Source organism: Falco biarmicus, chromosome 12 (assembly GCF_023638135.1).
Source record: "Falco biarmicus isolate bFalBia1 chromosome 12, bFalBia1.pri, whole genome shotgun sequence".
NCBI lineage: Eukaryota > Metazoa > Chordata > Aves > Falconiformes > Falconidae > Falco > Falco biarmicus.
The window spans coordinates 12792469-12810219 of record NC_079299.1 but is presented as its reverse complement, the minus strand read 5'-3'; the positions used below and the strand labels follow the sequence as shown (position 1 = coordinate 12810219).

At 45.5% G+C, this 17751-nt stretch overlaps 1 protein-coding gene across 11 annotated transcripts in view; it reads left to right on the top strand.

The window, feature by feature from the left end:
* Positions 1 to 1811: 1811 nt before the first annotated feature.
* Positions 1812 to 17751, top strand: part of TRERF1 (transcriptional regulating factor 1) — a 100504-nt gene continuing 84564 nt past the window's right edge. For 7 of the 11 annotated variants that reach the window (XM_056357815.1, XM_056357823.1, XM_056357814.1 and 4 more), the window contains exon 1: positions 1897 to 2216. The gene's annotated coding sequence lies outside the window, so the exon portion shown is untranslated. The other 4 variants (XM_056357825.1, XM_056357824.1, XM_056357816.1 and 1 more) reach the window with 3 other exon arrangements.

Sequence of the window (17751 nt, the reverse complement as noted above, 5' to 3'; positions counted from 1 at the left end):
GAAATCACCAGTAATATGGGCTACTCTGGGTTTCAGGCTAGACACAAAAAACAAACAGAGGCAAGACACATGTTGAGTTGTGGTTTTAATTCTATTTTCCACATAGTTTATATGACTTAGGACTCCAGCAAGCAAACAAGCCAACCATTGACTCCAAAGCTCAGCATAGATTTTGCATAGCTCAGCACGGAGAAGTTAAAATATCTGAATGGTATTTTTCACTTAAGTAAAAATAAAATTAGAAAATGACTAGCTGGTCGGGAGGGCTGGGGGTGGGTGGTGGAGAACCTTTCTCTTAACATTTTAAAAAACTGAGACCTTTGCGTATAGTACAAAGGAGTTTAATAGCCAATGGGTGATATCATACTTCTTTGCTTTTGCTCTAATCTACACTGTAAATCAAAACAATCTCATAAAAGGTTAAATTATTAAGAACAGTGGCCCAATGGAAGTGTCATGCAACCAGGAAACCAGGATGACCATAAAAAGAAAATGAGGCTGCTGGTAACCATTATAATATAAGGCTGAATCAGAAATGCTAACACCAAAGACCTTTTTCTGTTCCAGTTACAACCCTTGAGAGTTTTGTCTGGGTTTTTTTTTTTTTTTTAAACCTCTCTGAAGGCAGAAGTAGGCCCTATAACCACCCCCGTTTCAGTTTCTCTCTTCCCAGCTATGGCTTCTTACAGCAACTTGTCTGTCATTGTCCGTGAGCTTAAACAGAGCACAGCATAAGCTCCATGCATCACATATCTGTCCCCAAGATGCAAAATCCTTCCCTGCAAGGGAACATTTTGGTGCAATCTAATGCAAATTCTAAGCTCAAGGGAGGCAGGGCCTATGAGGTATTTTGCCAGAACATTTCTGTAGAATGAAAGGGGGGAAAAAAGAAGAAAAGCTGATGATTTAAGACTACCGGTGGCAAAGATCAGTGACCACAGGAGCAAGTTCCTACGAGGCTCGCCGCATTAAAGAATTAACTTCCAAATTAACCCGGAGCGCTGGAGCCCGGCTGGGGCCGCGGCAACCCCCGCAGCCCTTCCCCGCGCCGGGCGCACGCCTCCCGGCTGGGGGAGCACCCTCACCGCGGCGACTGCCCGCCTCGGGGCTGGGGGAGGCCCGGCCGCAGCCCCCGCCGCCCCCGGCCCGGCTCCCCGTGACACCCCCTCTGCGGCCGGGAGGACCCCCTCCGCAGCCCCTCGGCGGCGGGGAGCACCCTCCTCTGCAGCCCCTCGGCGGCGGGACCCCCGGCAGCCCCCGGGCTGGCGCGGCGTCCGCCCGCGGCGCCGCTGTCACCCCCCGGCGCCGCCGCCCGGGCGGGAGCGGGAGCCGGCCCCGGCCCCACCGCCCTGCGGCATGCGGCGGCGGCGCCGGGAGCCCGCGGCAGCCCCTCTCCCGCCTCCCGCCGACCCGCGGCCCCGGCGGCGGGAGCCGCTGACAGGTCGCCGCCGGTGGCCCCGGCACCTGCGCTGCGCTCGCCGCCCTGAGAGGAGGGGCTGCCGGCGAGACAGCGGCGCGGCGGAGCAGGAGGCGGCGGCGGCGCACGGCCGGCGGCGGGCCCCCGGGGGCGGCGGGCGCCCCTCGCCCTCGCCCTGCCGCGGGGCCAGGCGGCCGCGGCGCCACCGACACCTTACTTCCTGCTTCGCTACCCAGGGCCAGACCCATCGCGGCGGAGGGATCCCGCCGCCTCCCGCAGCCTCCTCCCCCTTCTGCTTCTGCTTCCCCCCCGCTCCCGCTCCCCCTCTCCCCTCTCCCTTCTGCAAGAGAATAATTTGACAGCGATTTGCTGACACCGGGATTTTTTTTTTTTTAATTTTTTTTTTTTTTTTTTCATCACGGACTCGGCAACGCAGCGCGGCGGGAGGGGGAGGCCGTGGCCGGAGGTAAGTGCCGGTGCTCGGAGCCTCCCCCGGCGCGGGGCGGGGGGGGTGCGGCGGGCCCCCGCCCCGCTCCGCTCCATGTGCCGCCGCCGGGGTGGGTGCCTGGCCGCGGGGCCGGGGCCGGGCCGGGGGGAGTATGTTTCCTGGCGGAGCGATATTTGTTTACAGGATGAGAGCCGTACTGTAAGTGAAGTAGGACCGAGCCCGGGCAGCTCCGTAATAAATTAATATCGCAACTGCTCCCTCCTCGCCGACACCGACATAAGCCCCGCGCCCGGCCCCGCCGCTCCCCGCGCCCGGCCCCCGCGCCTGCACTTGTTGCAGACTCCACGCCAGGTAGGGCAACGCTCCGCAAGTTTCATTTTTGCAGGAGCTGGGGCTGCGCTGGAAGGGAGGAAAAAAAAAAGGCGGGGGGGTGGGGGGAAAGTTTGCAGTTCACTTTCGGTCTGCAGCGCCGAGTAGGCGAGGCCCTGCCGCCTCCTCCTCCTCACCGACCGCCGCTCCCCGCCGGCCGGCCGCGGGCAGGGAGGGGGCGCCCGGGGCGGCGGGAGCGGGCTGGGGGCGGGCGCGGCCGCGGGGCGCTGCCCCCTACCTGGCCGGGCGGGCGGGCGGGCCGGTCCCGGGCGCCGCGGAGGGGAGGCGGGGAAGGCCGGCACGGCACGGCACGGCTCGGCGCGGAAGTTGTCCCGCGGTACCCGCCGCGGCCCCTGACACGCGTGGCCGACCCACGCGCGCCTGCGCCCCGCCGGCAGCGGTGGCCGTGTCAGCCGGTGCGGGACGCGGAGCCCTCCCCTGCGGCCGGGCGGCACCGCCGGGTGCGAACTTCTCCGGGAGAAACGTGGCCGCCGCCGCCTTCCCGCGGGAGGGACGCGCGGCGCGGCTTTGGGGCGCGGGGGGGCTGCGCTTCCCGGCCCGGCGCGGGGGGAACGGATAGGAACTCTTAGCCAGATGTTTTAAATAGCGGAGGGGTGATTTGCAAGTAAAATTAATTGGCAGTTAACCAGTTAATAAATGGATAATGCCTACTCATCCCTCGACTGACTTTACCGGAGCGGTTTTCGCTTGTGCTGCGCACCGGCCGGGCTCGGCTGCTGGCGGTGCGCGCTGGGCGGGGGTCGTGCTTCGTCCGGTGACACCCGCCGGTGCCGAACGCCGGTCGCTGTTGAGGTGGTGACCGGTGCGGTTCGTGGGTTTTTACTGGACTAATACGATGGGAGTAAAATAAATATGTTGACCCATAACTATTTATGGAAAACATTGCACGTGCTTAACTGTGCAATGAATGTTTTAGGCGGGTAGTCACAGCGGGTGAAGTTTTATGTCATCACCAGCTGTAATTTTACTGTAAGTATGGGAGGAGGGGAGAGTTCACCTGGTGAGCTTGGGCCTGGCCTGGGCCACCGTCCTGCTTGGGCCACGGGCCCACCGTGGGGGGCTCCCCTGGGGACCTGCCCCCGCGGGCAGCATCATAGTGAAGTGACCTGTCTGCACCGTGTGTGTGTATGCGTGGACCATTCCTGCGTGTGGTACATGCAGCTGTTTGCTGCCATGGCTTAGCTACTTGGTGGTCTTCTTATGATGTTGGATTGGATCAGAGCGGAGTCCTTTCCTTGATGAGGCGCGTCTATCAGGAAATAACCCGTTGAACTCTGTTATTCCCTGAAGTGGCGGGGCGTGATGTGCCCTAGTGGGTATATCACCTCTTCTAAGGCTTGTGCAAGGTGGGTATGTTACCTTCTCTTCTAAGGCTTGTGCGAGGCATGTACTTGACACAAAGGTGTTGCTTCATCAATGCTCTATGCATGCATGCGTGGCATGAAAGTTAAGCTATGCAGCCTTGCTTAAAAAAAAAATGTTCAGAATTTAGGTGAGTGATTTTTCATATGAAGAAAACGTATGCATTTTTCTTGTACTTTGGAAAAATTTAGGGCTTAGATATACCCTACTCAAACATTTTGGTGGAAATAAACGCTCTTATGATCAGTTCTGCTACCACTAAGCAGCTCACATTTCTGAAGTTGGGAGACTCCAGTGAGGAGCTGAGCAGCATTGTCAGCGTGGTCGTCAAAGCAGTGTATCTTGAAGAGCCAAAAAATCTCCAATACAAGTAATGTACTTCACTGTGGAAGCTGGCCGGAGCAAGGAGTGGAGAGTCAGCGTCTCAGTGAAATGAGGCCAGAGCTTAATCACACTGCTATCAATGTTATGTCCTGCTGTTGGCATCCCTCCCTGGGGGACAGGGATGAGGCTAGGGAGTAGCTAGGTAGGCATCCTGCCTCAAGTGTTTACATCACTCCCCTATGGGCCAGCATGAGCATAAATAAACCACAGTGTGACTAACTTCTCTACTACCTAATATTGACTCATGTTGTATTTGGATAGACTGAAAAAAGCCTCTGATGTCGTACCCATTTAGTTTCCTCCACCTTTATGTTACTGCTGGTGACCTGTCCCTTAAGAATAGTATGCATTCAAGACCATAAAGCCAGATCTCATTTCAGGTTTGTTTCGCTTTTGGGTAGTACTCAAGTAGCCTAGGTAGATAAAAATAATTCCTAGATTTAAACTCTAAACACTGTTACTTCTCTTCCTCTGGCCATTTTAATTCTTCCAGTAGTGTAGTGAGGCTTGCCGTTATAAATTGAGCTTGTAACATGGCATCTGTCAGAGGGAGTACGAGAAAAGTCTAAGAAGAACAGTCCTGTAGTGTACTGTAGGTTTCCTAAAGGAGTAAGATAATATTTTGCTGTGAATATTTTAATTTTATATTTTTGTTTGTTCTAATCAAGCAGTGAATATGTCGCTTAAAAACTTCCTCAGCAAAGTGTTCAAGGAGGCTCTTCTCTCCCTTTCCCAATGCTGTAATGGGACAGTAGTAAACTAAAGGGAGGGGGGGCCCTGCGATCTGTAATGTCATCATGAATTTCTGATGCTGTAAAGTCGTGTCTCCTTATGATGTGTCATAATATCTTGCAAGATAAGGCAGTTAGATTTTAGTTTCCTTAGAAATACCTTTTAAAAGAAAAGAAAAAACACAACAAAACCAGCGGTGTTCGAGAGTTACAGAATAATTGTTGATATGGAAACAATTTGTTTCTTCCCCTTGCGTTTTTTTGGGGGCTGCATAGCTTCCAATGAAAAACTATCATCAGAATTGTATTTTTTTCTGTTCCTAAAATTACTGAATCCTGTTGCCTCTCATCTGCTTGGAAGCAGAAGCATCTTTAAGTGCATCTATGAATTCTGTGTGGCACAGCTGCCACGCACTTGGTTATTTACCTAAGGTGAGCAGCACCAGTGGTTGCACTGACTCCCGTGGCACTGCCTAGAGGAGTACAGTTACTGTGCATGTGAGTATTTGGGGGGGTGGGATGATGAGGAGTGAGGGCTCTGCACTTGAAACTAGAACAAGAAAAGAAGGCAGCAAATTCCATACGTTTTGCTGCATTTGAAGTTATAAAACCTTTTCTTAACTTGTCCAGCTCTGAGAAACCTATTATTGTAATCAATTGTGGGGCTGTGAGGGGAAATCGAGCCTTCTAAGATAAAGACAAAAATAGCGCATTCAGATATATTTTAAGAAAGGCGGCTCTTCCTTCAAAGAGCAGGGCTGAGCGTGGTTCAAAGAAAGGTAGCAACAATTCTATTAGGTTTGGTTTGTTCTTTAACTCTTCACTTGAATCCAAGCAGATTTAAGAGATCTGTTGAATCTGCTTTTGAGCAGCGTGCATTTATGTGCCAAGTTACCTTGCAGAGCCTGGGGGAGTATTTCCCCTTGGGTCTGGAGATGCTGAGAATGGGTTCTTGCACCATCATCTCCTTGCTTGCTGCCACTGCATGTGCGTCTCTAGGTAGCGTGTGGTTCAGCCAGGCTGGGAGGATGAAGTGACATAGTCGGTGAATTACATCGATGCTGCTTCTTGTTGGATATTGGTTTCTGTGGGCAGAAGGAAGAGTATTTTTGACAGTGGCTTATTTTCTCTCTTTCTGGCTTGGCCATGTTGCTGCATGGCGGTGGGGGTGCAGGCTCACCTGGCCCTGCTCAAAGCAGCAGCAGAAGGAAAAAAAAGAGACATTGATTTGTGTGGGGAAAAACTGGAGAATGTGCTCAGGTTACCACCTGCTGCTGCAGAAACTAGAAGGCAAATACATTGTTGATGTTACTTTCTTCTTGAGAGGATAATGGTTTGGGGAATCCAGGGCATGCTTTTAATATGTGCCCTATTACCCTATAATAGTGGTTTGTTTTTTTTTTTTTAAAGTTTAAACTCTCCATATTAGATTGGGGATGTTGCAGGGTTTTGGAGGAGTTGTGTAGCGTTGGGTATATTTGGAGGTTCTGAGTGAAATGAGTCTTGCGGTTTCGGCTTACTCTGTAACACAGATAACGTGTCTCTCATGAACAGCCCACCTAAGTTTTTGTAGTTGACTGGTGATTTGCTCTGGAAAGACCCAAAATGCTGATATGATGCAGGCTCAAAAGATGGTTGATTTTTATATATATTCTTTTTTGTTTGTCTTTCTCCAGTTTGCAGTTCAGATTTTGTTAGAATTTCACATGAATCGCTGATCTTCAGCTTCCCATCGGCTGGTCAGCTGAGCTGGGGTAGGCTGTGCTCCAGGCACTTGGCCACGAGTGCTGAGTTTCCCTACCCCATGAATTTGACCTTTCTAAGGCAGCCATCCTGGGCCTTATCACAAATTTTCTCCTGTCTTTTTAGTTCAGCAAGGAAATGGTTGCTGTATTTCCCCTCCCTCCCCTCATCAACTGCTCATGGTGAGATTCTTGATAGAGCCTGCATTGTGATATGTCCTTGAAGTGCATTACTGCAAGGTTTTGTTTTGCTTTGTTGTTTTTGTTGGGTTTTTTTTTTCCTCTTCATGTTTAAACTTCATTGCATCTGTAGCAAAGCAAGATTGTTGTAGATGGTCTTTTTTAATATTTGGGGTTGGTTTTTTTTTCCCATTTGTCAAAAATCTCATGTTCAGTAATGAGGAAAAGCTCAGATTCCAGTACTAAAACCTCCAGCTAACTCTGGAGTGTAAAGACTGTAAAAATATGGATTGGGGGAGGATTGCCCCAGCAAAACCGATAGAAGGTAAATGTTAAATTATCAGCAGCGCTTTTTAAAAAGGTCCCTGATGGTGAGAGGTTTTTGTTCACGCTGTTTGGCTAGAACAGGGCTTACCAGGACTCTTAAAGGACAGGGTCCATTTGAGATGTGGAATTTATATCAGGTACTTTCTGTTTAAGTGAATATCAAATCCTAAATAACTTGAGCATGAGACTGTGGGGGAAAAAAGTACTCAGCCCTGTGAAGCAAGGGGCTATTAAGTTTAAAATTTGCTAATGGCTGAAGTTCTTTGTTTATAAAAAAAGTCACTTGACTCTTAGTTGGCCATAAAAGATGCTGTACAGACCCATTTTTGTCTTTGTTCTCCACTCCCCACCACACACTATTTTCATTGATGGGGAAGTTTCATTTCCTTTATTTATATATTTTTAGTGTATGTGCGTTTGGGGGGGTGTTGGGGGAGGATAGGAGGGAAGTTTGTGTTCTAGTTTTTATATTTAAAAGAAAAAAAATAGTGAATGATGGTGTGTTTGGAAATTACCTTAAATACATTCTCCCCTTTAAGCCAAAAAATCTGCTGGTAAAGTAGTGCATATTAGGGGATTGAGGGGTCTTGCAACACTTCTGTGTGGGTAAGAGTCCCATCTGAGTTCCAGTTGTACTAGCAGAAAAGTGCTTTTCCCAGTATTGTAGTGTTTCACATGCCAAATCAAAACTGGAAATGCCTTTTCTGGGAAGGTTCTCTATTTACACTTGGAGGGTTATGCCAATTACAGCTGCATTAGTAAGGCTTTTTTTTTTTTTTTTTTTTAATTTTACACTTGACCTAAATAGTAACGTCTTTCGTTTTCTTAACAGAATACACTCTACAATCTTGGCATGTAGTTTTGGACTGGTCAGTAGGGTAAACCCTGCTGTCCTATGGCACAAATGAATCTGGGCACTCTTGTAAGAGTATGATCTTAAGTGGGTCCTAGTGAAATGAATGCTGTTAAAGCTCTGCATAAGTTGAAATAGCCCTCTACTGTGCACGCAGAATTGAAAACAAATTTGTGAAAGTTTGGAAGCATAAGATAAGATGCTATTAATACACATTTTCATCAGAGGCTAGAGATTATTTACTCCTTTGAACGGTGTAGCAGTGCATGAAGAAGGAACAGGTAAATGGGGTTCTTTGGCAAGAGTCTGTAGCTGCTGCTGCTGGCAGTGCTGCCTCCTGGGCTTGTACCACCAGTGCTTCATCTCTGCTGCTACCCTGCTCTCTCTCTTTCTGCTAGTACAGAAGATGTCCTGGTGGAAGATTCCATTTGTACCAGAAAAAACCTTCACCCCGACTAGTAAATAGTGTCATTGTTATTTCATAAGCAAATTTGCTAGTTATTTGCTCCTTTAATGATAAGATTTGCATTGTTAGCAAAATAGCGTGTATTAAGTAAAAAATGGTTGCTGACCAGCCTTTAAATGGTTCACATCTGCCACAAGTATGAATACTTGGAAGACCCTACCTAGCTAAACTGAGCTTTCTTTTCCCCAAAATGTAGGTTGTTGAAGCCCTGAAATATTTAGGATATTGATTTGGAGTTCTGTAAATATCTTCCCAGTTGCTTCTTTTTGGTCTACCTCTTCTATGTTTTGTTTTGTCCTGAGCATCAGAGCAGGGCTTACCTTGCAGAGAGGTGCTGGTCTTTCAGTTGGCTACACGCTGCTTTCAGCAGGGAGAGGGCTGCATGGTGCACTCTCTCTGGAGGCTGAAAGCATCACCTTTCTAATGGCTTTTAGGTCGCAGCACAACTTTAAATAATGGGCTCTGAGGTCATTACCAAAGCTGTGTCTGCTGAGTGCAGGATGCTGTAGTCACCTGAACTGAAGGTTTCTGTCATGTGTAGCTCAGCATCAGGTGGAGCAGTTTTGTTGCTGCATGTGCCCCTAATATACAGGGGGAAATGAGTAGAAGTGGTCCAGATGCTAACTTGCTGGCTTGCTTCTTGGGGTTTGTTTGGGCTACTTTTCAAAATCTTATGTTCGGTGTTGCAAAGGAACCTCTTTGTATTTTGATAAAACAAAAGAAATGCTTAACATTAAGCTACGTTGAATAGTACAGCTTTGCAGGAATGCTGGTACTCCAGCTGTCTCTTTGGCCTGCTATGCAGTTTGAATTCAAGTGAAGGTCTCCCACGTGGTTATTTGCGTGTGTCCTCCTATCTCTGTTTTGTATCTGCAATTTCAATGTGTGCTTCCAGAATTATTTTTGCTCATTTCCAATCATTCCTCAAAGATAATTGGCAAAAACCAACAGGCTGGTTATGATTTTACAGCAGTAGAAGGTAGACAACTTTGATCTTCTTGTTAAATGAAATTTCTTCATGTGTGGGCTGGGTGTGTAGTGTGTTGATTTAGTTTTTATTGATCAGTGTAAAAACGTGAATTCAGCATCACAGCAATGGTATTAAGTACTTGCAGTGATATTCTAATGAGTTCCTGGCAAAAATAGGGCAGAAAACCATCTCAGAGACTGACGTGCTTTAGTGGTGAGATGCTGAACCAGGATACTTCATATAAAAGGATTGAGTCAAGCTGTTTGAAGTTTCAACTTTCTTTGGCAACACAATTGCTGCGAGCAGTAGCATGCCAAGCAGAGCAGGATGCAGCCTTTTCTGTAGGCATCTGAGTGTCAGAAATGGCATGCTTGCCTCTGTCGGGAAGGACTTTCACCCTCCTGATCATGCCAGGATAAGACAGATTGTAGGAACCAGGTATCTGCTTTGTTGGAGGGTGTCTCTGAACGCAAGCAGTGAAGCACTGATTACCTTTCAGTCCTCATCCGCAGCGAACCAGCCCCATGTGTTTCAATAAGCCTGCATGGCAAAGCATCAGGTACAGAGCAGGGGGGAGTGGAGGGAGGTTTCTAAATTAGCAGACAATTTATGTCTGGAGAAGTGAGATTCGTATTCATAACTACATTAAACCCATATTTCTGAGTATGGTAGGGACACATCTCTGTTTAAGGTGGCAGTAATTCCTCTAAGCCAAAACATTTGCAGGAGCATGGGCAGTTAGCTTCTCCCTCTCTTTTCTATTGGTGCTGTGTCTCCCAAGACTGGAAGAGGCTTTTCAGTCGCGGTGATGAACAGTAATTCTCTGTATTTTTTCATCAGGTAAGCTTGTTTTATGCTGTCAGAGTTCAGTAAATTGGTATCTGAGCTGCATGGATCATGATGAAAAAGTATTGCTGCTGCCTGCATGTGTTTGATAAAAGTAGAAAATGAGAAGCGAAATTTTTCTGAAGTGAGGAAAAGTGGGTTTTTTAGGACTATGAAATTTTGAAAGAGCTGGTTCATAATGAACTTTAATACTTCTCTAAAGTTGCTGCTATTATAATGAAAAAGCATGAATAAGAGAATATGCCTTGCAGGTAAACTGAAAAAAGGTTTCACCATTTATATGCTTGAAAACCAAAGATGCATTGCAGAGGATGAATTTTACCTTTCATTTTGCTTGTAGTAAAAAATTAGTCTTTGAAGTTAAAAACAGCTTTAGATTTAAAGAAATAATACACCTGAAAAGGGAGGTGCACAGAAAAAAGAGATTGGGTTAAGTGCTGTTTTGTTAATGAAAAGAACCTAAGTTAAGCCAAATGTGGCTGCCTGCGTAGTAAGGTACTGCTTAACATGAGCGGGGGTGATAAAATAAGGTCCTAGCAGACTTTTATTTCAACGATTTCCAACTTTCAGAACTTTTCATCTGGATGTTGAATGCCCGTATATAAACAATAGACTAATACCACAGAATTCCGATAATTTATGAAAGGAGCCATACTTCTATGCTGGAAGTCTGTCAGCGTATGATCCCTAGGCTAACTACTTGATCGTTAGTTAAAGTAGGGGTTCATTAAAATAACATGGGCTCATGTGGTTTTAAAGACTAGCTCTCAGCCAGTAGGCGATGGTCCAAAACTAATAAGGTTGCAATGCAGACGTTGAGGCAGTGGCACATAGATTGCTGCATAAAGCTGGTTGATGGAAAGGCTTGCTGTTGGGCTAAGTGTGCTTAGTATTGGCCAAATTTTTCAATTTTTACTCATTCTGTAGCAATGCCTGCTCATATTGTAGTCAGTTGAACTACCTGTGTGACTGTTTGGAAGAAGGTGCAAGGTTGGGTCTGTTTGTGAATGCAGCTTTTTGGTATAATTATTTTACTCTGTAATAATTGTGTTCTTCTGGTTGAAGAATCATAATTACAAAGTGGGTGATAGGCTTCTAATTATGTAAAGAAAATCCTTAAATTTAAGCCCCTCACTATCCTTAGCATAAACATCTTTTTTTTTCAGGTAGAACTTTTACTTTCAGGTTATTTGGGGAAAATCCGTACTGCTAATTATGTAAATTGCAAGAAACAAGAAAAGAGAACAAAATAGCAGGGCATCTTTTTTTAGGCTTCAGCAAATGCAAAGTCATATGTGGCCATTCCAGCTATCTATAGTATATGCCTGTGTTCTGCTACTGCTTTTGTTACCGGTAAACCAGATCACTTAAACTGAGCATTTCTTGCAGGCTTTGTGCAATCAGATTGCCAAATGTTGGGGCTGGGAAGTTTGTCCAGTAGCAGGGTCAGCTTGTGTGCCCTTCCTGCAGTACTCCTTCCTTGCATGCACAGAAGTTTCTTGCTGAAAGAAAATGTAGGGCTTTTTTCCGCCCCCCCCCCCCCGCCTGTTTGCTTTTATGCTGCTGTTGAAGGCAAGTCCGTGTTTTTTAGGTCAATCCTGCACAATAGCAGTATGGTTTTGTACCTGCACCTATTTCCTATTAAGGCAATAAGAAGCTCTCCTTGAATGAAGGGAAGGCAGATTTCAGATCTGCTTGCAGATCAGAGAGAGAAGAGAATGGAAGAAGCGGTGTTCGAGTGAATGAACAAACTTTCAGGCTGACTCAGTGATACACATACAGTATACGCTGTAAAGATTAGTCACCACTTACTGTAAATCTTTCTTTATGGTGCTTGGTGGGCATGTGCCTCTAACAAGCTGCAGTTCCGCAAGCTTTGTGGACTGGGAATGCAGGTAAATGTTATTTCCACAGTATTTTCCCATTGAACAACAGCAACAAAACCCAGTGAAACCTGAAGACTTGTAAATTACTGAGCTAAAGGCAAAAGAAATCTTTTTGTTATCTCATGGTGCTGCTATCTTAATCTGTGAAACTAGTAGGAAAGTGAATACATTATGCAACAACTTTTTTTTTTTAATTATTATTTAGGAACCTGTGCTTACATGTTATTAGTGCTGTTCTGCCCTGTCCTGTGCAGGTTGGTTTTATTTTTTATTTATTTATTTTCAGTAGGTAGGTTTCAAACTGCATTTGTGTAAAACACCAATTTACATGATGGTAACAATAACAATTACATTCAAGGATATTCATCTGTTGAAAACACTATTTTCATTTGCCAAGCAGAAACTTTGGGTAAATTACCCTCCAGGTTGAATTTTCTCATAAATGTTCTCTAGTTATAAAAGTATTTACTGGCAGATAGATATGGATAGCACTTAAAGCAGCGTTTGTAGTAAGGAGTTACTTTGTGTGAGAAAGTGTTGGGGTTTTTTCATTTAAAAATCAAAAGTTAATATTTTTTTTTAATGGTAAAATTACTCTGCAGCCTTTTCTGAGTTACCTAGATTCGGTAACTTTATTTTTTTTTTTGTTTTTCTTTCAGTAATTTCTTCTCTTTGGCTGAAGTTTTATTTTTTTGTTAAATTCAGCTGGGCATCTTTTATAATTCTTAGATGCCCTTTCTTTCTGATCTTCACCTGTTTTCCTTGGCTTGTTTAATCTGTTTGATTTTATTTAATCTGAGAATTGTTAATTTCGCCCATAATCATACCAAAACACCTTTAGAGTTGTTACAGCAAGTTTTTTGGTTTGTTGTTTTTTGGGGGCTTTTTTTTTGATAGTTTGTTTAAAATTACTTCCTCCATAATAGTAAAAAAACCCCAAACATCTTGTTGAAGAGTGAGAACCAGACCGTCCTGGCAGGGCTGGTGGGAGGGCAGCTGTGGCTGCGTGCCTGTACAAGTGGCTTGGCTCCCTGCTCTCCCAGTGAGCTGATCCTGGCACGGGCTGGGAGCCCTCTGAAGAGTGGGAATGAAGGCTTATTAAGTTTTTGGGTTATCTCACACTGTTTATTTGAAACGGAGGCCAAGCCATTTACATATCTCTTGCTTCTTGGAGCTGAAATAAAGGGTTGTTTTTTGGTTTTTTTTTTTTTCTTCCGTTCACTAGTCTGTGTGTGGAAATGACATCACGCCTTACGTCAGCCATGGTAAATTCAGAGGGATTTTTCTCCTCCCTGTTGGGTTATTGAGTGAGCATTAGCTCTGTGCTGGGAGTCTTCCCTTGCTAACTGTGGCGCATTGATAACTTAACCATAAACACTCTGAATTTTGTACAAGGAAGAGAAATAAAAGACCTGGTCTAAAGACTTTGGAAGTGGTTGGGAACGTGCACGCTGCTGCCGTGCGTGTGGCCGGACGGGGTGACCCCCTAAGGCTGTGCCGTCCCGGGGTGGCCGGCGCAGCGTGCGGAGGTGAGGGCCGGCGTGCGGCCTGTGGCCGGGGCTGCTGCCTGGGCCTGGAGCTGGCCGCTGCGGCCTGTCCCCTCAGCCCTGCAGGTTAAAGCCTCCTGCCCTTGTGAGATCGGGTGGGTGTTTGAACTAGAGCTCTTAGGTTGTGCCCGAGTGATCCACACGCAAAGCTGAGCTCAGCAGCAGGGAACAGAGCGCCTCGTCTCTACCAGGAGTGCCGAGGTGTTGGGGCTGGCGCAAGGGCTGCGGCTGTGGCAGAGCGTGGAATGGAGGCGCAGGGCTTTCCTCGGAGAGCCTGAGGAGCTGGGAGGAGGGAAACAGAAATCAAATTACAGTTGACATTTGGAAGAGTTGATTGCTGCCTTTTTTAATCATAAAGCAATTTTTAAAGTAAGTCACTTCCCAGTGGAAAAATAAAGACATGAAGAAGAGAGAAGTGAGAAATGTGTTGTTGAATTTATGCATTTGAATGTATCAGGCTTGGTGCTGTGATGGTGGTGGTACAAAATGTGCACAGAGACAAAAGCAAAAGGATAACAATCCTCCCGACTCTCCTCTTGCTAAATTTCCAGTCATAATGTCCTATATGCAGAATGTTTTTGTTTGTCTTTGCTGTTTTGGGAGGTCTGAGGAAATAAGGAAGGGACTGATCTCAATTACTTTAAAAACCAACCAAACAAAACCCAGTGAAACAAACGCACCTGTTGCTGCAGTTGACATGGAGAGATTTGCCTTCTGGTCCTGTGTCTTGCCATGCTCTGCTGGGGGAGGAAGGTGAGGAGACCTCCGGGCACCTTCAGCGGGAAGGGTTCCAGGAACAGCTTTGGATCGGGCTCTTGGCATGCAAAAGCTATGGATATCCATTTATACTCTTTGATATTTTTTTTTTTTTTGGTCTCTTCTGGCTCAGCTTTTCTTCAGTAGCAATGGAGGAGAAGGGGATGGAGGGAGATGTGCTGAGGGATACCCTGGGGGGGTGCGTGTTGGTGTTACTTGGTGTTACCCCGTGTGTGCGAGCGGTAGGTGCTCACACACCCGGTGGAGGTGGCCCCTTGGAAGACTGGTGAAATTACTTGTCCCTTTTGGAGCCTGTGAGGAGCACTTCATCGCTGTAGTTACTTGTGTAGCCATATGCTATTCTTTTTTCTTACATATGTTCTCTGATAATTATCAGTAGCAAGTGCCTGTGAGCTGAGGCGGAGCAGTATTTAAAAATCAGACGCTTAATGGGGATAAAGAATTGTGTGAGGTTAGTGCCAGCACAAAGGCCAGGGAGAAACTGTTGGCCTCTGAAGGTCATGTTCCTCACAGAGCAACAGCATAGTTGGTAGCAGTCTTGGTGCTTCAGCTCCACAGTTCCCCTGCAGAGAGAGGTGCGACCTTCAAGAAGGAGTCAGGAGGTCTGGTTTGGAGTCTGTGTATCTGGTTTGGCTGAATCATGGAAAAAGCACCAGCCCTTTTGGTGTGTGCACCAGCCCACAGGAACTATATTGGACATGGCATTGCATGCCTGCTTGGTGTCTTAGGTGGTATGGGCTGGTTGGAGATGTGACATGAAATCTCTTGTTTGGTAGTTTCCCACTCTTTGAACTCACCTTTCCCTGTATGTTTGTTTGGTATCCTGAGATATTCTGGTTGTATTGCAGGTTGCTGTTGCATTGCATGCGTGTGTATTAGGTCCCCATTGGTTGCTTCTGTGATAGTAATTGTTGATCTTGTGTCTCCTTCCATCATCTGAAGAAAAACCACTGAGATGAAGATGTGGGGAGAATTTTAGTCACCCTGGACTTGGAACAATGAACTGTGTCCACTGGAAATCATTCTGGGGCATTGCATGGCCAGAATCCCCCAGTATTCCCAATACTGCTGTCACACCACCTTCACATCCTCACAAAGAGCTCTCTGAATTGCTATTCCTTTTGCGTAACAGTGGGGAAACTTATAGCTTGGTGTAACAGATTTCTAGGAGACCGACAATTCAGAAGTATCTTATATTTCAAAGTGTCAGGGAAGACATAATGCCCCTAACATTCTTTTTGTAGAGGGTTTGTTGGTTTTCTTTTTTATTTTATTTTAATTTTTTACATTTCTGGTAAAGAACTAGTAAAATATAGAGCACATATGGAAATGGCAGACGTTGTTGTTGGGGTTTTGAATTTTTTTTGTTGTCCTTGTTTCTAAAATTAAGCACATGGAATTTGCAAGATCCTGCAAAGAATTCAAATGATATTGCACAGTCATGTGTTCAAGGAATCTTTTTAATTTAATCACATATATAGCGAACAGATCCAGATTTTAAAAATTACATTGTAGTAAGGAGAGACAAACCAAATGGGGTAAAGACAAAAGACTGCTGAGTATCTATGATTGTACTTATTAAGTTTAGGTTTTGCTGCTGGCATTCTGTTGTTTTTCCTTTTTTTGGGGGGGGGTGGGTGGGGGTGGGGGGGGCGGGAGGTTGTCCTTCATGTTCTTCCCTGTGTAAGAAAGTAACCTGTGGTATCAGCTGTTCTGCTTATGCCTTGCAAAATGTTGGTAACTGAAAATGGGGTCACGTGAGCAAAGTAGGTCCCTCGGTGTGTCAGAAAACTAACAGTGCCTTTTTTCATGTGGGTAAGTTATGAACCCATTACACTTGCATTCATGCACGTGGGTAGTAAGTTTTTACTCTGCCACTGTATGTTTCTTAGTATGTTTCTGAGCTGGGTGGTAGGAGGAGTAGTGATCTCACAGCTTGACCAGAGATGCACCAAATTTGGGTTGGCGGGACAGTGTTCTGATGAGTTGTCTGACACAGGACCCCATAAGACCAGCTAACTGTATTAACTTATGCTAGCTCTTGCTGCGTATACACCATAAAACCCCCTTTCTTGAATGTTTTAACTTCTGCACCTGCAGAACCTAGGCTAGACCTTGGAACTACTACAAAACTTTTTGAGGTAATTTTGGTGGCATGTCCTATACCACTTCAGAGCAAGCGCTGCTCAGGTCAGACACTGAAGTCAAGTTTATGCTTTGTAACTGAAAAAGATGTGCAGCACGTGATATACCTGTATATGATAGTCCTTTAATAGTTTCTGACACTAAGTTTAATGAAGAAGTCGGAGAGAGAGAGAGAGGTGCACAGAGAGTGCAGATCTGAAAAGCAATGAACGCAGGCGTATATGCATTATATTACAGTTGTTTTCCCTCGGGGTTTTTGTTATTGTTGTCCGTTTCACAAACTGTGAACCTGTAATTTTTCATGTTCTGTTCTTTGGTCCTCTCTGCCAGAGAGACTCAATCTATCATGTTAAAAAAAATCAATAAAAGGTCTAGAGGTTTATTTATAAAGTAGAGCATGGAGAGAGGGTGCAAAAATGCCATTAAAATGGCAGTTTAGCGTTAGCTACATCTCTTTGGGACTAAGCTCCAATATTTTAAACTATTAAAATTGTTACAAGAGTTCTTTCAAAGTACCACAAATCACAGTAAAGCTTTCTAGTTGAAACTTGCCTTTATGTAGCATGCTGGAATTCAGCATATATATGTTTTTGGAGTGTCTGATGCTGCCCTCAAACACCATTTTAGCATACATTTTAGAGCTTTATTACAGTTAATAATCTTACAGGTTTATGCTCATGTGAAAATACATGGATGCAAGAAGTAAGAATTTATTTTCCTTCAGAAGCATGAGTATATCTGTCTTTGTGCAGACACAGCTCTTAGCAAATTAATTATTTCTGAGAAGTCTGCAGGCTTCTAATGTAATTCATCAGGATTGCCTGGCTTGGCACATGCTACTTTGTCAGAGGAACTTACAAATTCAGGTGGCTGTGGGTTATTTTATGACACAGCAGTTTTCACCAGTGATGTGATGGTCATCTACTCCACATTTCCAATCCAAAGAAATAAATATGTCCCTCTGCTCATAAATGTGATGCTGAAGAGTTTATGGGGTAGTATCTGTATTAAACCACTCAAATATCAGAAGCAGTATTTTGAAGTGTAAGTTTTGCCTCCCCCCAGCACCTTCTGACTTGTTTTAATAGCTGAAAAAGATTGATCTTGAAACTATTGAGTTTTAAATACAAATGGCATTGTATGATTTTGTGTTGTTACATTCCTTTATCCTGGGACGAAAAGAATTGTCAATATCCTTAATTTACTTCCAAAAATGCCCAGAAAAAAAATTGGTGAATGCTATTTGGGCCAAAAGCAGGCTTTTCCATCTCCAGGAGACA